Source organism: Gossypium raimondii, chromosome 11 (assembly GCF_025698545.1).
Source record: "Gossypium raimondii isolate GPD5lz chromosome 11, ASM2569854v1, whole genome shotgun sequence".
Classification (NCBI taxonomy): domain Eukaryota; kingdom Viridiplantae; phylum Streptophyta; class Magnoliopsida; order Malvales; family Malvaceae; genus Gossypium; species Gossypium raimondii.
The window spans coordinates 18,202,837-18,221,444 of record NC_068575.1 but is presented as its reverse complement, the minus strand read 5'-3'; positions in this window follow the sequence as shown (position 1 = coordinate 18,221,444).

The following is an 18,608-nucleotide window of genomic DNA, read 5'->3' as shown; positions in this document are numbered from 1 at the left end:
TACATACATTTATTTAGGTTTATTCTAAAATTATAAAAAATTATAAAACCAACAAAGTTTATAATAATTATTAGAAATTAATTAGCAACCATAAAATTTTATAATAAAATAATTTTTCTCATTTTGAAAAAATTATTTTACTAATATAATTTATTTTAAGTATATCAAACATTTAAATAACTTATTTCTATATTTAAGGACTTCATCATTATTTTAATAAAATTGAAGAAAATAATTTTATAAAATTTTACAAAGACAATTTAATTTTTTATAATTTTTATGGTTTTAATTAAATTCTAACAATTTTTAAAATTAATTCTTTCTAATTTTTATGGTTTTTAATTTTTTCTAAATTTTCTAAATATTTATGGTTTTAATTAATTTCTATCAGTTTTTAAAAATCATGTTTTCTAAATTTGTATGGTTTTTAATAAATTATTTTTTCTAAATTTTATAATATTTTATGGTTTTTAATTTTAATTAAAGTAATACTTTCATAAATAAAATATTTAATAAAATAGTTAAAATATAATTGACATTAACCATATTTAATAAAATGGAAGAACTTATAAAATTTATAAATTATAAACCAATTCATATTAGAATAATTTTATCATTTCTATTTTAGTAAATAATATTATCAAATTTTAATATTTTAGTCACCCTTCCATTAAACCATTAATGGTGTCCTTTATTTATTTGCATAATAAAAACTTAGCCCTCCAATGTTTACAGATTCTACCAATTTAGTCCTAAATTAAAAATATCCAATAAATTTAGCCCTCAACTTCACACATTCTATTAATTTAGTTTAACTTCTTAAAATTCAAAAGTAAAAAGTAAAAAAACTTTAAAAATAAACAAATTATTTAAAATTTCATTTTTGATAAAAATATATAAGATTTTATAAAAACGCATACAAAATTATAAATAAATAAATACCCATTTTGTCACACCCTATATTATTTCTTTTATTAATTTGTGCGCAAGAATGAAAACAAGAAAGTGTCTAGTTTAGTGGTTTAATGACTTCTTAGTTATCCTGATGGTCCAAGATTTAAGTCTTAATGTTCACACTCTCTTATTAATTTTTTTATTACAATTATTCCATGTGACTTAAGTGCTTGTCGTCCACCCTCTTTGTTGCCTCAAATAAGTTGATTCCCTTCCCTTTTTTGAGTCAAACTTGCCTTAAGTTGAGAAACATGATCCTTCTTTATGCTTTTATGTTCCCTCTCTTTCCTTTCACTTCATTCTTACCTATTTGCTATGATTCAATGAACCTGGTTACAGTTCACCAAGCTTACCCCACCTTCTTGCCGTCCATACCACTCATTTCCTCCCATATTCTAATTTTTTTTTCATTTATTCCTTTTTCATTTTCTCTCATTTTTGACAAACAACCACCACCTAAAATTCCTCCACCGCAGGCTATAGCTTCACCACCTCCACACCACAACCCAACATTCTATTCTCCTCCTCTTTTCTTTTAGACTACTGTCGAACCACCATCACCAACGCCGTTTTCCATTGAGATTCAGTTTTCCCCCTATTTCTCTCTCTCTCGATCTCTCCTATCTTCTCTAAGGATTTAATTACCCTATTTTAATTATTTTGTGTTCAAGACTCTTCGATATATATTTTTGTAGATCGTTAAACCTCTCTGCTCTTTCATCAATACTTATCAACGATCTCATAGTATTGTTGATTAGTGTAACTGCATGAAGGGTGTTGGGAACATTCTTTTCTCTCTATTTTTTTCCTCATAGCCAAATGGTGTTAAGACACATTTGTTTTTCATGTGTTAACATTTTGTCCCTATATTCTTTGAAGGACCAAACAACGCCAATCCAAGAGATCCTTAGTGTGATAACGAAGGCATCAAATCTAAGTCTCGATTTAAGGGTAAGTAATTGGTGAAAATAATTTCAATGATTAATTTATAAGTAATAAGACACATCCGATAGATCTATAACTAAAATACGTGTTTGATGCGATAGATTCATCTACCGGGATTAGATCTAAGCGAAACCTCTTCTAATAGGATTGTGCAATCGAATCTTCAATATAAGGTGTGGGATTTAAATATTTGATTTGAGTATAATATGCTACTTTTATTTTTAATAAAATGCTATTAAATAATTATTTGAGAATACACTAAGTACTCAAAGCGGAGTTGAAAAACTCATCACAGGGAAATTCCAAGTAAGTGTTCCTAAAATTATTAGTTCATGAAAACTATGATTTGTGGTGTGTTAATGTATGAGATGTTGACCTGTGTGCAAATCTCATCTCTGTGTTATGCGATACATGGCTTTATTGATATGTGATGATCTAAATATATGTTATATATATATATATGTGTGTGTGTGATCAGATCCATGATTTAATATGAAAATATATTAAAGCATGCTAAAGTGAATAAAAAGTGAATATTATGTGATATATGAAAATGTGAGCATGTTTATATGCAAATGTGTAAAATTGAGAAATATGCGACGATGGGCATGACTACACGAGAAATGCGAAAAGTGATTATATGTGTTAAATTTGAAAATGGTCATATGACATACATGAGGTGGGTTTTGTGAAAGGTGGAAGTTATGTGGTAGTTTATCTACGATTATGTGGTCGTTTTCGGCAATAATGTGGTGATTTGTCTACAATGTGTTATGTGGTTGTTAATCGGTATTTATGTGGTGGCTTGTCCATAGATGGTGTGTTATTGGATGGATGGGTTCTGGAGAACTAGATATTGGAGTGTAGCGGAGATGGGTAGGAAATTCTTCAAAATGTGCATTGTTTCATGAGCATGTCTCGATATATTTATGTATATGTGTTAATGATATGATATTTTTATGAAAATGGTTTACATATAAGGAATTGGATGTGTTTATTTGATATGTGAAACACATGTTATATATATCATGTATTGATTTCACACTGAGCCTTTTAAAGCTCACCCACATTTCTTATGCATTTTAGATAATCTTCATGGTTAGGACTTGAATTCGGTCATCGGAAAGGCTCACGAAAAAATGGTTTTATAGTTATGGATTTTTAAGATGATTTAGGACTTTTATGGACTTTATGATTTTTATGGATTTTATTATGGACTTTAATTTGGGTTTGATTTAATAACTTTTTGGGAATTTATTTTAAATTGTGGACTATGGCATGGGAAATTTCTATTTTGATATTTTGGGAAAATATTGCATGGATTGTTTATATCGGATTTTTAAATGACCATTAAATATTTTAAGAAAATTATTAGCCGCTACAATTGTGTTTTAAAAACTAAGTTATAATACAAGCATTTTTAAATAAAAAGGAACAAATACATTGTTTTTTTTAAGAACAAGATGTTTTTAAAATAACATGTTTCGAGGAAAAATGGATTTTTCTTGTAGAAACGTTTTGGCCATCTTCATGGCCCATGTAATTACTCAGATTAGGTTGTAACGTCTAGGCCCAGTTTGAGGGGTTACACATTTTTTCTCTTTTTTTGACATAAAGTTTATTTATTAAAATAATACTTCTATAAATAAAATATATATTTTTAAAATATGCTCCGTGATAAGCGAATAAAGGGTATTACAATATCCACATACGGATAGTATCTGCCAATGAATACTTCGAGAAAGGGAAATTTTTACTCCGCCTATAGTGGTGTTTCTTTTAAATAGTCTAAGTAATTTGGTCATGCAGTGTTGGTTGAACCTGATGCGAGGTTGTACTTCTGTGGAACTCACTAAGTTCTGCGTAACATGTTTTTGTTGGAGATATGACAAATGTTAAAATCCGCCAATTACTAAATCCAAGACTTGCACCTGAATAATTGATTTTGTACTCTTGGGCTCTTAAGAGCAGTATTATCGAGGGACTCCGCCAAACAGTGTTAATGGAGACAGCCAGTCAAAAATGAATTTTGAACTTTTGAATGAGAATTAGCATATTTTATCCTTTATTTATATATCAAGGATTTAAGGGCTTTCGCCAAATATTTGATTAGATTTTGTTTATTTGTACTTAGCGTATTACTGCAAAAAGTGCATTTTTAAAGCTTATATGTCGTTTGACATTTTGGGTTAACACTACAGTATGTAGAGTAGTTTGCTAAACTCGAGGTGTTAGAATTTTAATTTCGTTTGCTTGCCCGATTTGTTCTTAAATGTAACGCTCCATACTCGAATCAGGAGATCGGGTCAGGTGTAGGGTGTTACAGTTTTATTGGTATAAAAGCTTTGGTTTCGCTAATTCTCGAAAATCGACATTAGTTAGAAGCCTCGCGATGCATGTTACATAATTCTGGCTTAATCTCTTATAGTGTTGCTAAACTAAGTTTGTGTTTTGTAGCAAAGAAAAGAAAATTTTCACCGAATTCAAGAAATGCTAAAGGAAAGGAGATTGAAAGCAATGCTCTTCCTCAAGCAAGTAGTCCAAGTACCACAGCAAGCCTGGGAGCTTTGGATTGATGGGTCTCTTTATGGGGCAATGGTTTGATTGATATATGGGCGATTCTCAAACTTCTACTCACCGTTGACCTGATGAGGTAGTGAGGCCGAAAGAAACAGTGACAAAAACTAAAGTTGCACAACCATTAAATCCCACACCCCTTGTTCTCGTTGTAACAATTTCCTATAGAGATCCAGTGGAGGTAATTTGCAAGCATGTGACGAAAGAATTCAAAGGAAGTTAGGAAGATGAACAGATGGTAGCTGAGAATTGGCTCTTATGAGTCTTTCATATGATAGAAGAGTTGCAATGCTCTCCAGCTAGTAGTCTTCTATGCATAATTTCTCTATTAGAAGACAAATCTTATCAATGGTAGAATACTATAACCAGTATTGTTCTCAGAGATCAGGTGAACTGAGAATTTTTCTTGAAGAAGTTCAGAAAGAATTTTATTAACAAGCTCTTTATTGAGAAGATGAAGAATTCTTAGGGCTCAAAAAAGGGAAAATGACAATGATTGAGTATGAGCGAGAGTTCATTCGGTTAAGTAGATACATTGAGGATTTGGTCTCAGATGAGGAAGGCCTTTGTATCAATTTTGAAGGATGGTTGAATGAAGAACTTCGTATACTATTATCTGCATTAGAAGTTCAGGACTTTGCTGCCCTGTCAATAAAAGCTCAAAGAATGGAGTTCGCGATTCAGGGAAGAAACAAAGGTAGAAACAGGGAGAGGAACAAAAGCAGAGCCTCTGGTGCATTTTCAAATGTTAGATTTATAAAGCATAGGGATGTAAAGGTTTATTCTGCCACACCAGTAATGGAGTCTCAAACAGTTGGTTTCCATAGAGATCGAAGTGGACAGTAAGCCACTTCTTTGGCTTGTACGAATGGATCAAGAAAGATAAAGGTCACTGAATGCAACAATTATGGGGAAAACCATGTAGGAACATGCTGGAAAGTCATAGGGGCTTGTTTCATTTTTGGAACACTCGATTATTAGAAACGAGATTGCCCAGCTAGGGGAGGAGGGAATACTAAACATTCTTTTTAAGTAGCCCATGAGTCTTAGTAGGAGGTGAAGACTGGAACTATTGCAAAGTCAAGGTCTGTGCAGGGAACTCCAAGAAGAAACCTAAAAAAGCTGAGACTGAAGGCCTCAGCCAGAGTTTATGTGATGCAAACAAGGGAAGAGGTTGAGCCATCGATGTCATCATTGGTAATTTTTCTTTATTCAACAAAAATATTTATGCATTGATAGATCCTGAATCTACTCATTCATATATATGTGATAAGTTTGTGGATGGAAAAAGTCTTAAGGTCGTCCCTCATGAGACTAGTGTGATAGTTACCAATCTGTTCGGTCATAGTACCATTGTCAATAAAGTAATAAAAGATCAGATTTTGGTGGATATGTCTTTTTGGCGGACTTGATGCTGCTGAGTTTCCATGAGTTTGACAATATCTTAGGGTTGGATTAGTTGACCTGGCATAATGCGGTTGTTGAATGTAAATCTAGAGGGGTTAGGCTATTAAATACAGATGGAAAAATATGTTTATAAATAATATAATCTCGATTGTTACAGCTCAGAAGATGATTGTGAAAGGCAAAGATGCTTATTTGGCGTACATCTTGGATTCAACAATGGCGAAAGAAGATTTCAACTGGGTGCTAATTGTGAATGAGTTTCTGGATGTCTTTCTGGAAGAGCTTCTAGGGATATTACCGAATAAAGATGTAGAGTTTTCAATTGAAGTTGCGTTGGGAACTTGTCCTATTTCAAGTGCACCATACTGAATGGCGCTACTAAAATTGAAGGAGTTAAAGACTCAATTGCAAGAGTTGTTAAACAAAGGATATATCTGGCCTAGTGTTCCACTATGGGGTGTGCCAATCGTATATGTTAAAAAGAAGGATAGGTCTCTTCATTTATATATAGATTATTGACATCTAAACAAGGAAACCATCAAGAATAAGTACTTGTTACCCATAATTTAAGACTTTTTTGATTAGTTGAGTAGAGCCAAAGTGTTTTCGAAGATTGACTGTCGTTTGGGGTATTACCAAGTCAAGATCAAGGGTGATGATATTCCTAAAACTATCTTTCGCACTCACTGTAGGCATTATGAATTCCTTGTAATGCCCTCAGTTTGATGAATGCATCATCCGTGTTTATGGATTTGATAAATAGGGTTTTCCAGCCCCATCTTGATTACTATGTGGTTGTCTTCATCGATGATATTCTGGTTTATTCAAAAAGTAAAGTAGAGCATGCAAAGCACTTGCGAATAGTTTTAAATATCTTTCGTGAAAATAAGTTATTCGCCAAGTTTGGAAAATGTGAATTTTGGCTAAAATAAGTCCACTTTTTAGGCCATGTCATTTCAATGGTTGGAATCAAAGTGATTTCTGAAAAGATTAGGGTTGTGTTGGATTGGAATCCGCCAAAAAATGTCATAAAAGTATGCAGTTTTCTTGGGTTGACAAGGTTTTACAAAAGGTTTGTAAAAGGATTTTCTATGATTGTAACACCTTTGATGTGACTCCTGAGGAAGGATGAAAAGTTTTGCTGGTCTGATGAATGATAAAAGAGTTTTGACAAGTTAAGAAAGGCATTAACTGAACCCTCAGTGTTAAGCCAACCAAAATCAAGAGCGGAATATGTAGTGTTTACCGATGCGTCCCTAAATGGTCTGGGATGTATGATTATACAATATGGAAATGTGATCACATATGCCTTACGCCAGCTCAAGCCTCACGAGAAGAACTATCCAACACACGGTCTGGAATTGGTTACCGTTGTTTTGGCTTTGAAAATTTGGAAACACTATCTTTACGGAGAAAAGTGTCGTATATTCCCCAATCACAAGATTTTGAAGTATTTGCTCACCTAGAAGGAGCTGGATCTACGTTAGTGGCTATAGATGGTGTTGTTGAATGATTATGATCTAAAAATCGAGTACCATCTAGGGAAAGCAAATGTGGTGGTCAATACGCTGAGTAGAAAGACTGTTACGGTTAAATACTGGAATCCTAAGAAAATGATGCGCGATGTGGAGAAGTAAAGAAGTGGATAGAATTAGGCAATGCAAGAAATTTTAGCCTTAGAAAGGAGGGAGAGCTACATTTCATTGGAAGATTATATGTTCCCGATGGAGATGATCTAAGGAAAGAAACTATAAGGGAAGCTCATCAAAGACCCTTTTCACTCTATCCAAGAAGTGTGAAAATGTATCCAGATTTGAGAAACTTGTTTTGATGGCTAGGAATGAAAATGGAAATATCAAAATTTGTGACAAAATGTCTAACTTGTCAAAGAGTTAAGGTGAAACATCAAGTTCCTTCTGGTACGCTATATCCACTAGAGGTTCCTGAATGAAAGTAAGATATAATCACCATGGGTTTTGTTTCAGGTTTACATCTTAGTGCGTCGAAGAAGAATTCCATGTGGGTGATTGTTGATTGGTTAACGAAATCAACTTATTTTGTGGCAGTACATACGAACTATTAGGTGGAATAGCTTACTCAGTTGTATATTTCACAGATAGTTCATCTTCATGACATTCCCTCGTCAATTATTTCTGATCATGATCTCAAATTCACGTCAAGATTTTTGAAGCAACTACAGATGTCTCTTGGAACTAAGTTTTGGTTCAGCACTACCTTTCATCCTCAAATTGACGGTCAGTCAAAAAGAGTAATTCAAGTGTTAGAATATCTGCTTAGAAGCTGTGTGGTCGACTTTAGAATGAATTGGGAGAACTGCTTGCCTTTGGCAGAGTTCGCCTATAAAAGAAGTTTCCACGTTAGTTTGGGCATGTCTGCCTTCAAGGTGTTATATGGAACGAAATATAGGTTTCTAGTTTGCTGGTTATAGCTTAATGAAAAGAAGCTTGATGGTCTAGAATTGGTTCGCGCAGCAGAAGAGAAATTGTTAATCATTAAGAATTTTTTGAAGACTACGTAGGATTGCCAAAAACTGTATGCAGATCAAAAAAGGAAAGATGTGTCTTATGAAGTTGCCGACAAGGTATTTCTCAAGGTCTCCCTTAGAAGAAAATCATTCGTTTTAGGTTAAAAGGGAAACTTAGCCCAATGTTTGTTGGACCTTATGAGGTATTCAAGCACATAGGACCAGTAGCGTATCGTTTAGCATTCCCTACAGAATTGTCTAAGGTCCACAACATATTCCACGTGTTAATGCTAAGAAGATATCGTTCCAATCAAGATCATGTGGTACAACTAGGGACATTAGAAGTGGAGTCAAACCTGTCATACGAAGAAAAGCTCGTTTGTATTTTGGATAATGAGATAAAGATACTAAGGAATAAAGAAATTCCCTTAGTGAAAGTGCTATGGAGGAACCAGAAGGTTGAAGAAGCTATGTGGGAGTGAGAAAGCACCATGAAAGAGCAGTACCCTCACCTCTTATTAGGTAAAAAATTTCGAGGAAAAATTTTCTTTAAGGGTGGGAGAGTTGTCACACCTTCACCTGGCAAACCAGTATTTTTGGAAGCGTGTATTGGCAAAACCACCTAAGTCATGAGATTTAGACTGGTTAGCATTGGTGAATTCTCTGGCAAAGTATTTCGCTAAGCTTTTCAAACGTGCAAACTCTGATTCTACAATTGACAAGTTCTTTATTTGGCAAGATCCTTGTTGGATGGATCCTCCTACCAATAAGTCTGCCACCCATATTTTGTCTTACTGTAAATGTATTATTTGTGTTAGAAAACGTGGTTAGAGGGACACGTTTTAGTTATGTGGCATCCTAGTGGAAGTAACGTTCCAATAACCAAGACACCTGGAGAACCTTGTAGGATGTGATTAATTAGTGGAAGCGTGTGTGCATGGATACTGATTAGAGAACCTACCTAGAGTGGGATTAGGATTAGAGTTTTTTATAAATAGGACAACCTGATAGTGGAGAGAAGACTTTTACTTTCATTGTCACTACTCAATTTAGTTATCCTCGAAGAAAACTCAAAAGTGTTTTTCATTGTTAACATAGGAACTGATCATTAAGCTTGTAGAAACTACATTCTCTAAGTTGCGTACTGGTAAACTCTTAAATCCTTCTTTAAGTTCTACCAGATAAGAAAAGGTAGTCGTAAGAGCTGTTAATTATGGTTTTCATCTGAAATACTGGATAGGAAGAAAACTTCCCTCTGAAAATTGTTTTCATGTTTACAGATCCTTACTATTATGTTAAATTTTTGTTGTTTTTGTACTTAAAAGTGTCATTTGATTGTTTTTAGCCAAATAAATGGGAGAAGGTCCCATTGCAAAGGGAAAAGAACCTGTCGAGTAGATAAAACCCTGTGTGAAGGTTTTGGTGTGTCTTTCAAAGGAATGTGGAAGTGAGAAGTTGCATGTACTGGTAATGTCGGTAAATCATGGATATGAGGCTTACATGTGCATTGGTATGAATACTCTTTCCTTAGGGCATAAGCTTCATATTTGGATCAATGAAAAGAGGTATCAGAGGGTTGGTATGTATGATGGCGAAAAGAAGAAAGGAGAATCGTTACTATATTATTTTGCCTCCAGTATGGCATATTAATGAAAACCGTGACTAGTGAATAGTTGGCCTTGTGAGGGAACACTTAGGAGTTTAAATTAACAAGGAGTATTTGTGGAGGTCTGATTGGTATAATTGGTTTACTAGCTCCACGAAGTGGCATGATGGAAATGTAATCTTGGCTCTTCAGAGCAAGGATCAGAAGCTAGCACAATGAAGGGCTGCATTAGAATAAAAGTACATAAATGTGTTTAGACAGTGTGTGGATATGTGCATGAAGTATAAATAGTATGTGGAAGTGGTCATAAAAGTTAGTTTGAAATGACGACATGCTAATAGAGTCTTCATGGCATGTGTCTGCTAAATATCGGTATCTAGTAGCAAATGGTATCTACCAATTGACTGTATCCACCTGTGGATGGTATCCTCTAGCGGATACTTTGAAAAGGGGAAATTTTTACTTCACCTGCAGTGTTGTGTCTTTTAAATAGTCTAAGTAATTTGGTCATACAATGTTGGTTGAACCTCGATACAAGGTTTTACTTCTAAGGAACTCGCTAAGTTTTTATGAACTTAATTAGTTTCTTTTTCTTATTTTTAAGTGTCTAGGTTTAAAGATTATATCTAAAAGAGGATTCAGCTAGAACCGCGGCCTATTTCATGAGTCATCTCTTATTTACGCTTGTAACATGTATTCACTGGGGATAGGATAGATGAAAGATTTCACCAGTTACTAAACCTAAGACTTGTACCTAAACAATTGATTTTGTACTTTTGGGTTCTTAAGAGTAGTATCACTAGTGCATTCTACCAAACTGTGTTAATGGAGACAGTTAGTCACAAATGAATCTTGAACTTTTGAATGAGAATTAGCATATTTTATCCTTTATTTGTATATCAAGGATTAAAGGGCTTCCGCCAAATGTTTGATTAGGCGTTGTTTATTTGTACTTAGCGTATTATCGCATAAAGGGTGCTTTTAAAGCTTATGTGTCGTTTGATATTTTGGGTTAACACCATAGTATGTAAAGTAGTTTGCCGAAATTGAGGTGTTAGATTTTTCATTTGGTTTAGTTGCTCGATTTGTTCTAAAGTGTGACACTCCATACCCGGATTCGGTGATCGGGTCGGGTGTAGGGTGTTACATTTTTATACTTGAATTGTCATATGTAGCTAAAAATAACGTTGGTTCGTCCCAAGATAGAGGAAAGGCGAGAGTCATAGAAGAATAACTAATCCCTGATCTATGGTTTATGATTTGAATTTAATAGATCTATATATGTCTTGTTACAAACTAGCTTGATTAGGGCAACAACCCTACTTTTCTCATGATTTGGTACATATATGATGATATGAAATGGTATGTATCGAATTGAGCTTGATATAATAGGTTATATATTTGAAACTATGGTATGAGGATCATATATATATATTTATATGTTAGATAACATTGGTTACCCTATTAATGGTCTCGGGTAGAGTGTAATACCCTTAACCCGAATCCGTCGCTGGAATAGGATTACGAAGCATTACCGGGAACTTTTAACTTAAAACATGCGATTAAAATCATTTATAAAACACATCATATTCCATTCAAACACATGCATAACGTCCCTGTTTCTTACCCTCGAGGTCGTAGAAACACTTTAGAAATGATTCGGGACTAAATTGAAAACATTTAGAAGTTTATGGAAAAAGATAAGAAAATTCTTACTATAGGGGTCACACAGCCGTGTGCCCAGACCGTGTGACTCACACGGCTGAGGCACACGCCCGTGTCTCAGACCGTGTGGGCATTCGAAGTAGGGACACAACCATCTCCTAGCCTGTGTCCGTACCCGTGTAACTCTCTAACTTGTTTCACATGGCCAAGCCACACGCTTGTGTGCCAGGCCATGTACTCTTAAAATGCAACCTTTAAAAACCTACAGGGGACACATGGCCGTGTCGCATGACCATGTGTAATACACGGCTAAGATACACACCCGTGTCTTAGGCCGTGTGGACAAGAAATAGGCTATTTCCAAGCCGTTTCCTTCACCCTAAACTTGCTCACACATACCAACCATTTGTACCAATTTCAAGCATTCAAAAATGTACCTAAAACATGCATAATGTAGCTAAATTAATATGGTATCTATCCATACAACCAGTATGCCCAAAAGGCACCTCAATCACAAATACCAAACATGTTAAAAAATTTGCATAATTTTAGCCATTAACCAACCATACATTTCTCATCTAATTTCCTTACCAAATTTACTACCATGTCCACATGTCAAAATCATATACAAACATACCAAAATGGTCACCAGAACATACATCAATTTGACCATTCTAATATCAACCATGAAAGCACCAAAATGCCAAAAGCACACCAACCATCAAGGCATCAAAATAACATAAGTTTCACAAGTTCATAGTAACATTACATGCTAATATCACACAAGCATACCAATTTGACCCTTCAAAACATATCATCACTAAACCATTTCAACATTTGGCATCAAGCTCAAAAATGCTAAAATGTCATCAATCATAGAACCATATTTACAAGCCAAACATAGTGGTCATATCATCAAGCACAAAACACAAATACATGCCATTATAAGTGCGACTAAAGTATAAAAATCTATCGATAAAAATTGATGGACAATGTGATGGATCTCTAACTAGCTTCCAATTTGATCGAGCTTCTGATAATCTGTAAGGTAAAAGAAAAAAACTACGTAAGCAATGAATGCTTAGTAAGCTCGTATAAACTTTAAACATAATATTCCATTTCAATAATAAACTTTATAGAATAAACATAAATCTATGCTAATACTATAATATTCATAAATCGATATGATCATCAACTCACAAATGAGTAAGTTCATTAACGTCACATATTCTTTGACCATTCATAACATGATTCGATTTCATGAGACATAATATAACATCATCAACCTTTTATAAGATTATATATCTTTCTATTTACTTACTTTCCATTCTGTCCCCAATGTTTATCATAAGCCTAAACAACCAGTATTAACTCTTGATTCAGTGTATTTATCCATAGCATAAGCAATTTGCTTACATATAAAACATCATAATACATCCCAACTACGTACTTATCGTTTCATTTCCTTTTCTTACCCGTTTCGTATGCATAGTACAAGCATAATCATAAACATAAATCATATCCACAAGCTTGGCATAAGCCTTAGCACATCAACAACACATGTTAGTTTATCTAAACATGATTATGAATTTGACATGGATAACCATTATTCTTGAGTGTGATTCAATTGGATTTACCATCTATCACAACATATCATGTTTTTCCATGTATCACCATTCCATTGAGTTTCATATAAACATGTCTTAGTTCTTATTGAACATTTACCATTTCATTTGCATAAACATAAGACATAAATATAACATTAACCATAGCCACAAGTTAGTGATTAAACACATAACTTAGTAATATCATCACATGGTAAGATATGGGTACATAACATAGCATCAGTTATATCATACCTTTCATAAACATGAATATTCATACTTTGATCAATGGTAAATTATACATTTCCATATTTGTCCTAGTGAAGTTAATCAGAACCCTTACCAGAGCTCACACAAAGTGTGCTGAACAATGGTCATAACCGTCTCTTTTCATATTTGATGGTCGAAACCATCCGTTTTCATTAATCGATGGTCGTTACCATCCCTTTTCGTAGTTGATGGTTGTCACCATCCCTTTTCATAATCAATATTCGAAACTATCCCTTTTCAATCGATAACCAAAACTATCGCTTTTCATATTTGATGGTCGTCACCATCCCTTTTCATTGGTGATGGTCGTCACCATCCCTTTTCATTGTTAATGGTCGTCACCATCCCTTTTAATAATCGATAGTCGAAGCTATCCCTTTTCATTGGTTGATGATCGTTGATACGCCGTTGGATTTACGTCGTCTCACAACATGATAACTTGTATAATAACATATATATTGATTCATTTTCAATAAAATCATATATTAACATTCAATTTAATCAACATTATACATAATACAGTTCATACGAACTTACATGGCTAAATTGCAGAAATGACAAAGTACAAGGGCATTAGTAATTTCCCATTCTCCTCGATCACCCGATCTTGATCTAAATTAATAATTGCATTCAATATATTAATTTAGACAGTAAAACAATGTACTTTATGCAATTTACTCATTTTTGACCTTTTTACAAAATTACCCCTAAAGTTTTACTTTTATTCAATTTAGTCCCTGAGCCTAAAACATGAATTTAACCATTTTCCTCAAATTCAAGCTTAGCCAAATGCTCATGCCATCAAATACAACCCAAATTTGTAATAATTTCACAAAAAATCCTTGTATTTTTACTATTTTAACAATTTAGTCCCTAATCGACAAATTCATCAAAATTACTTAACAAAATAATTTTAAATAACAACTAATATTAATTATTGAACTTAAAAAATCACTAAATTAACCAATGGAAACATTGAAAATCTTTAACAATTTCAAAATCGAAGGTATGGGCTAGCTGAACCTAGTTGCAACGATCTCAAAAACATAAAAATTATTAAAAACGGGGCTAAATCGGACTTACATGCATCATCCAAAGCATGGCTGAAGCTTGAAGGTATAAACATGGTTTCTTCTTCTTTCAATTCGTGAAGAAGACATGAAAATGATGATATAACATTTTGGTTTTTATTTTATTTAATTTAATTATCAAATTACCATTTTGTCCATTTAATAATCATCAAATTTTCATGGTTTTAGTTGCTCAAAACCTTCAAATACATTCTTAAATGGTATAATTACCATTTAAGTCCCTTTTTCTTTATTCAAATAACCATTTAATCACTCAAATCAAATAGTGATCAAATTTTACATCTTTTACGATTTAGTCCATTTTAATTAATTAACTATCGAAACGTTAAAATTTTTCAACGAAACTTTAATACCACCTTAATGACACTCTGTAAGTATTTATAAAAATATTTACAGCTCGTTTTGTAGGAACGAGGTCCCAAACCTCATTTTCTAAAACCACTTGACCTTAAGGTCTTACCACTCGAACTTAATAAATCATTTAAATAACATAAATTATCAAATAAAAAACCTTTTCAAAATCACATTTGACATGTAAATATTAAATGAGAATATTTACGAACTTACTCGTCGGATTCGGTGGCCCCAAAACCACTGTTTCTGACACCATTGAAAAATGTGATATTACATAGAGTCGGGTATAGTTGGCATGCCATAGGATTAGCATATGACATTATACTTCAATTTATACTGATGAGACACGAAGAACATATTGTACTTCAGACGTACAATGAGGTACTGGGTGCTAGTTATATTGGTGTGTTGGTTGGATGATCCGTGTTCCGTCTTGAGTCCATGTCCGGTTAATAGGGATAATAAAACATATACCTTGGTAAATAAAATTTGATATGAAAAGCTAGTAGCAAATTATGTATCTTGTATATTAATGTTAAATTAATAGAGGATGACATGTTAAAGACCATTTGAACCAATTAAAACAAACCCTAAGGACCGATATAGATATAAAACGAATTTAAAGATTCGAGATAGAAATGAAAAAAAAGGTCTTTTTAATATGCTATGCCACATATGTAGTTAACATATGATGATAAAAGAGATTAGGTATTCATGAATGAAATTTCAAATAAAAATTTGGTATTATAACATCCTTAAAATTTTAGGAGTTCGAATAGTGATAAATACATAATAAATTAGTCAAAATTTTGAAAAAGTCAGAAAATGGAAATTTACAGTATTATGAGACAATGAAAATTGGTGTAGAAGGTATCTGGAAAAGTATGTATGTTGAGAGAAATTAATCTAGGGAATCGACTAAATTATAAGAGTGGAAAGTAATGGGGCCAAAATGAGAAAATTGAAAGTTATATGATTAAGTTGAATTAATGGAAAAGGATGAGGGACTAGAGGTGAAATTTTACCAACAGAAAAGATAAATCATCTATGGAATTATAGGAAAAGATGAGAGGGGAAATAGTAATTTGTAACATTTCAAAAATTGAGGGTTAGTAGAATGAGGTTTGTGAATCAAAAGAGAGTGGTCATGCCCTAATTTTTTTTAGATTTATCTATGTGATTTTAAGAAGAAATGAGATATTGGTTTGTTGGATAAGTGTTAGTAAAATGTTCCTTGAAACTCAAGTTCAAATCCCTTCTATTGCACCATTTTTTATAATGTTGTGAATTTTGCCTAAACCCTAGTATGTGACACATTGGTTCTTAAAATAAATATTGCAAAATTATTTAAAAAATAAGGAAATAGTCTAGTGGTTAATTGATAAATGAAAAAACGTGAAAATTTAATTAAGGTCCCAAGTTCAAATCCTTTCCTATATAAAATAATTAAATTTTACAAAAATCTCTTGTTTTTAATGTGTGTGTCGTCCATACCCTTGTAACCCTAGGTAGAACTTTTAATTTTACGCAAAATAATCAAATTTTATTCCATTTTTACTCAACCTAGCCATTCCTCCCCTCTCCTCTCTTCCTCTCACTCTCTTTAGTTTTAATTGTTTTCCCTTTCTCCATTGTTATCGTCGCCTACACCTTGTTTTATCATCTCTTTCTTTTTTTTACCTCAAGATTTGTTAACATATTCTCCACCATATTGCTGTCATTTTTCCTCATTGAAATCAGCCCCAAATCTAAAATCTTGAACTCCAAGATCGATCCCGAACATTGCCAAGAAAGTGCCATTGTCGTTTCTCTTAACTAGCTTGTGTAAGATCTCTTCTTTCTTCAGTTTCTTGATTAATTTTGTCAATTAAAAACCTAAATTTCTAGATATGGAATTTTGGGTAATTTGAAATATTTTAAATTTATTTCTTTTCCATATTTTTAATGGATCTCAAAACCGATTTTAAATTAGCCGTAATTTGGCCACCATGGGTAGTGCTGCGTGCCCCTATGTGCAATAAAGGGGGTTGTTTTTTTTCTTAATTCTTGGAAATATTTTTCCAACAATAATTTGAGTTCTTGAAGCCTCATAAGTAGCCTTTAATCACATGTCAATTAGGGAAAAACGTTCTTGATCAATTAGCCATTCTGATCTCACAATTCGAGAAGCGTAAGTGCGATTAATTGTTAACTAGTTTGTTGTGTCGACATAGTTGTTGGGAAAGGGACATGGATTGATTAAATGTGTAATTTTTATCAATATTGGCTACTGATTTTCCAGTATGTGAATCTATTAGGTGTTGACTCTAGCTCCCCAAATCAATCGTAAAGCTGAAAAACGTTTGCGTGTTCGATTCACATCAAAGCAATGTAAGAAATCTAACTAGCTTGGATTCGTAAAATAGTTGGAATCGTGACGATTGGATTGAATCCATAAGTGGGGTTTTAGGGTCTGTTTTTGAGGAGAATTAGTTGAATTTATAATGGTTTTTAATTTAGGTTCAATTTAAAGCTTATTAAAGAAATCGGAAGATTCGTTAGTGTGCTGCGAAAGAGCATAAAATAAGGTGTGGGTCCTAAACTCAAAAGTTTGATTGAATTGGTAATTTTTATGACATATTTGATTTTTATCTTGCTGATTGGATTGACATATTAGCCCAATAATTAATTTTGTAAGTGGCTAAACCAAATACATTTCGAGCCCTAAAAGATTGTTGTGTTAACATAGTTGCTAGTTTGACAGTGCGATTATGCGATTGATTTTGTGACACATGATTGTGTTATTTGGTATGCGATTGGTTGTATGTTTAGCATGATTTGCTGAAATTTGAGTTTATGCATGACATACTTGCATGAAAGATTTGCTATGTTAAATTAAAAAAGACGTTATACATGCTGTAACATCCCAATTTTTAGTGGTGACGGAACAGTGGTTTTGGGACCACAAATTCCCATCATGTTGACTCGTAAATATCATTTTTAGAATATTTATAGAGTCATTAGAATCGTATTAAAGTTTGGTTTAGAAATATTAACGTTTAAATAGTTAATTAAAGAAAAAGGACTAAATTGAAAAGGTGTAGAAGTTAGTAATTAGTTTAAGTAAATGACTAATTAGCCTATTAACTACATGGGGAGGGACCAATATAGAAATTAGACACTATTAGCTAAGGTTGGACGGCTAAGTAAATGAAATTAATAAATTAAGGTGTTTTGAATGGCAAAATTGTAATTAAAATGAAATTAAAATAAAATTTAGTAAAACAAAATGCTTTCTTCTTCATGTCAATTCTCCATTGCCGAAACACCATAGAAAGAACTTGGGAGAATCAACTAAGCATCTAGGACTTGCATGTGAGTTCAATTCTTACCCGTTTCTTGTAATTTTTATGTTTTTGAGATCGGTGCAACTAGGTCCTGCTAGCTCGTACCTTCGTTTTCGATTTTGTTAAAAATTTTGGAAGTTTCCATTTATAAATATTGAATGTTTTTAATGAATACTATGTATTTGGAGCCTTTATTATGCTATTCGATGAATTTGTAAAGAGATTTTGTTAAATATTGATTTTAGGATTAAATTGTGAAAATGTCAAAATATTAGGGTTTGATAGTGAATTATATGTTTATTAGGGGCTGTTTGAGGGCCTAGA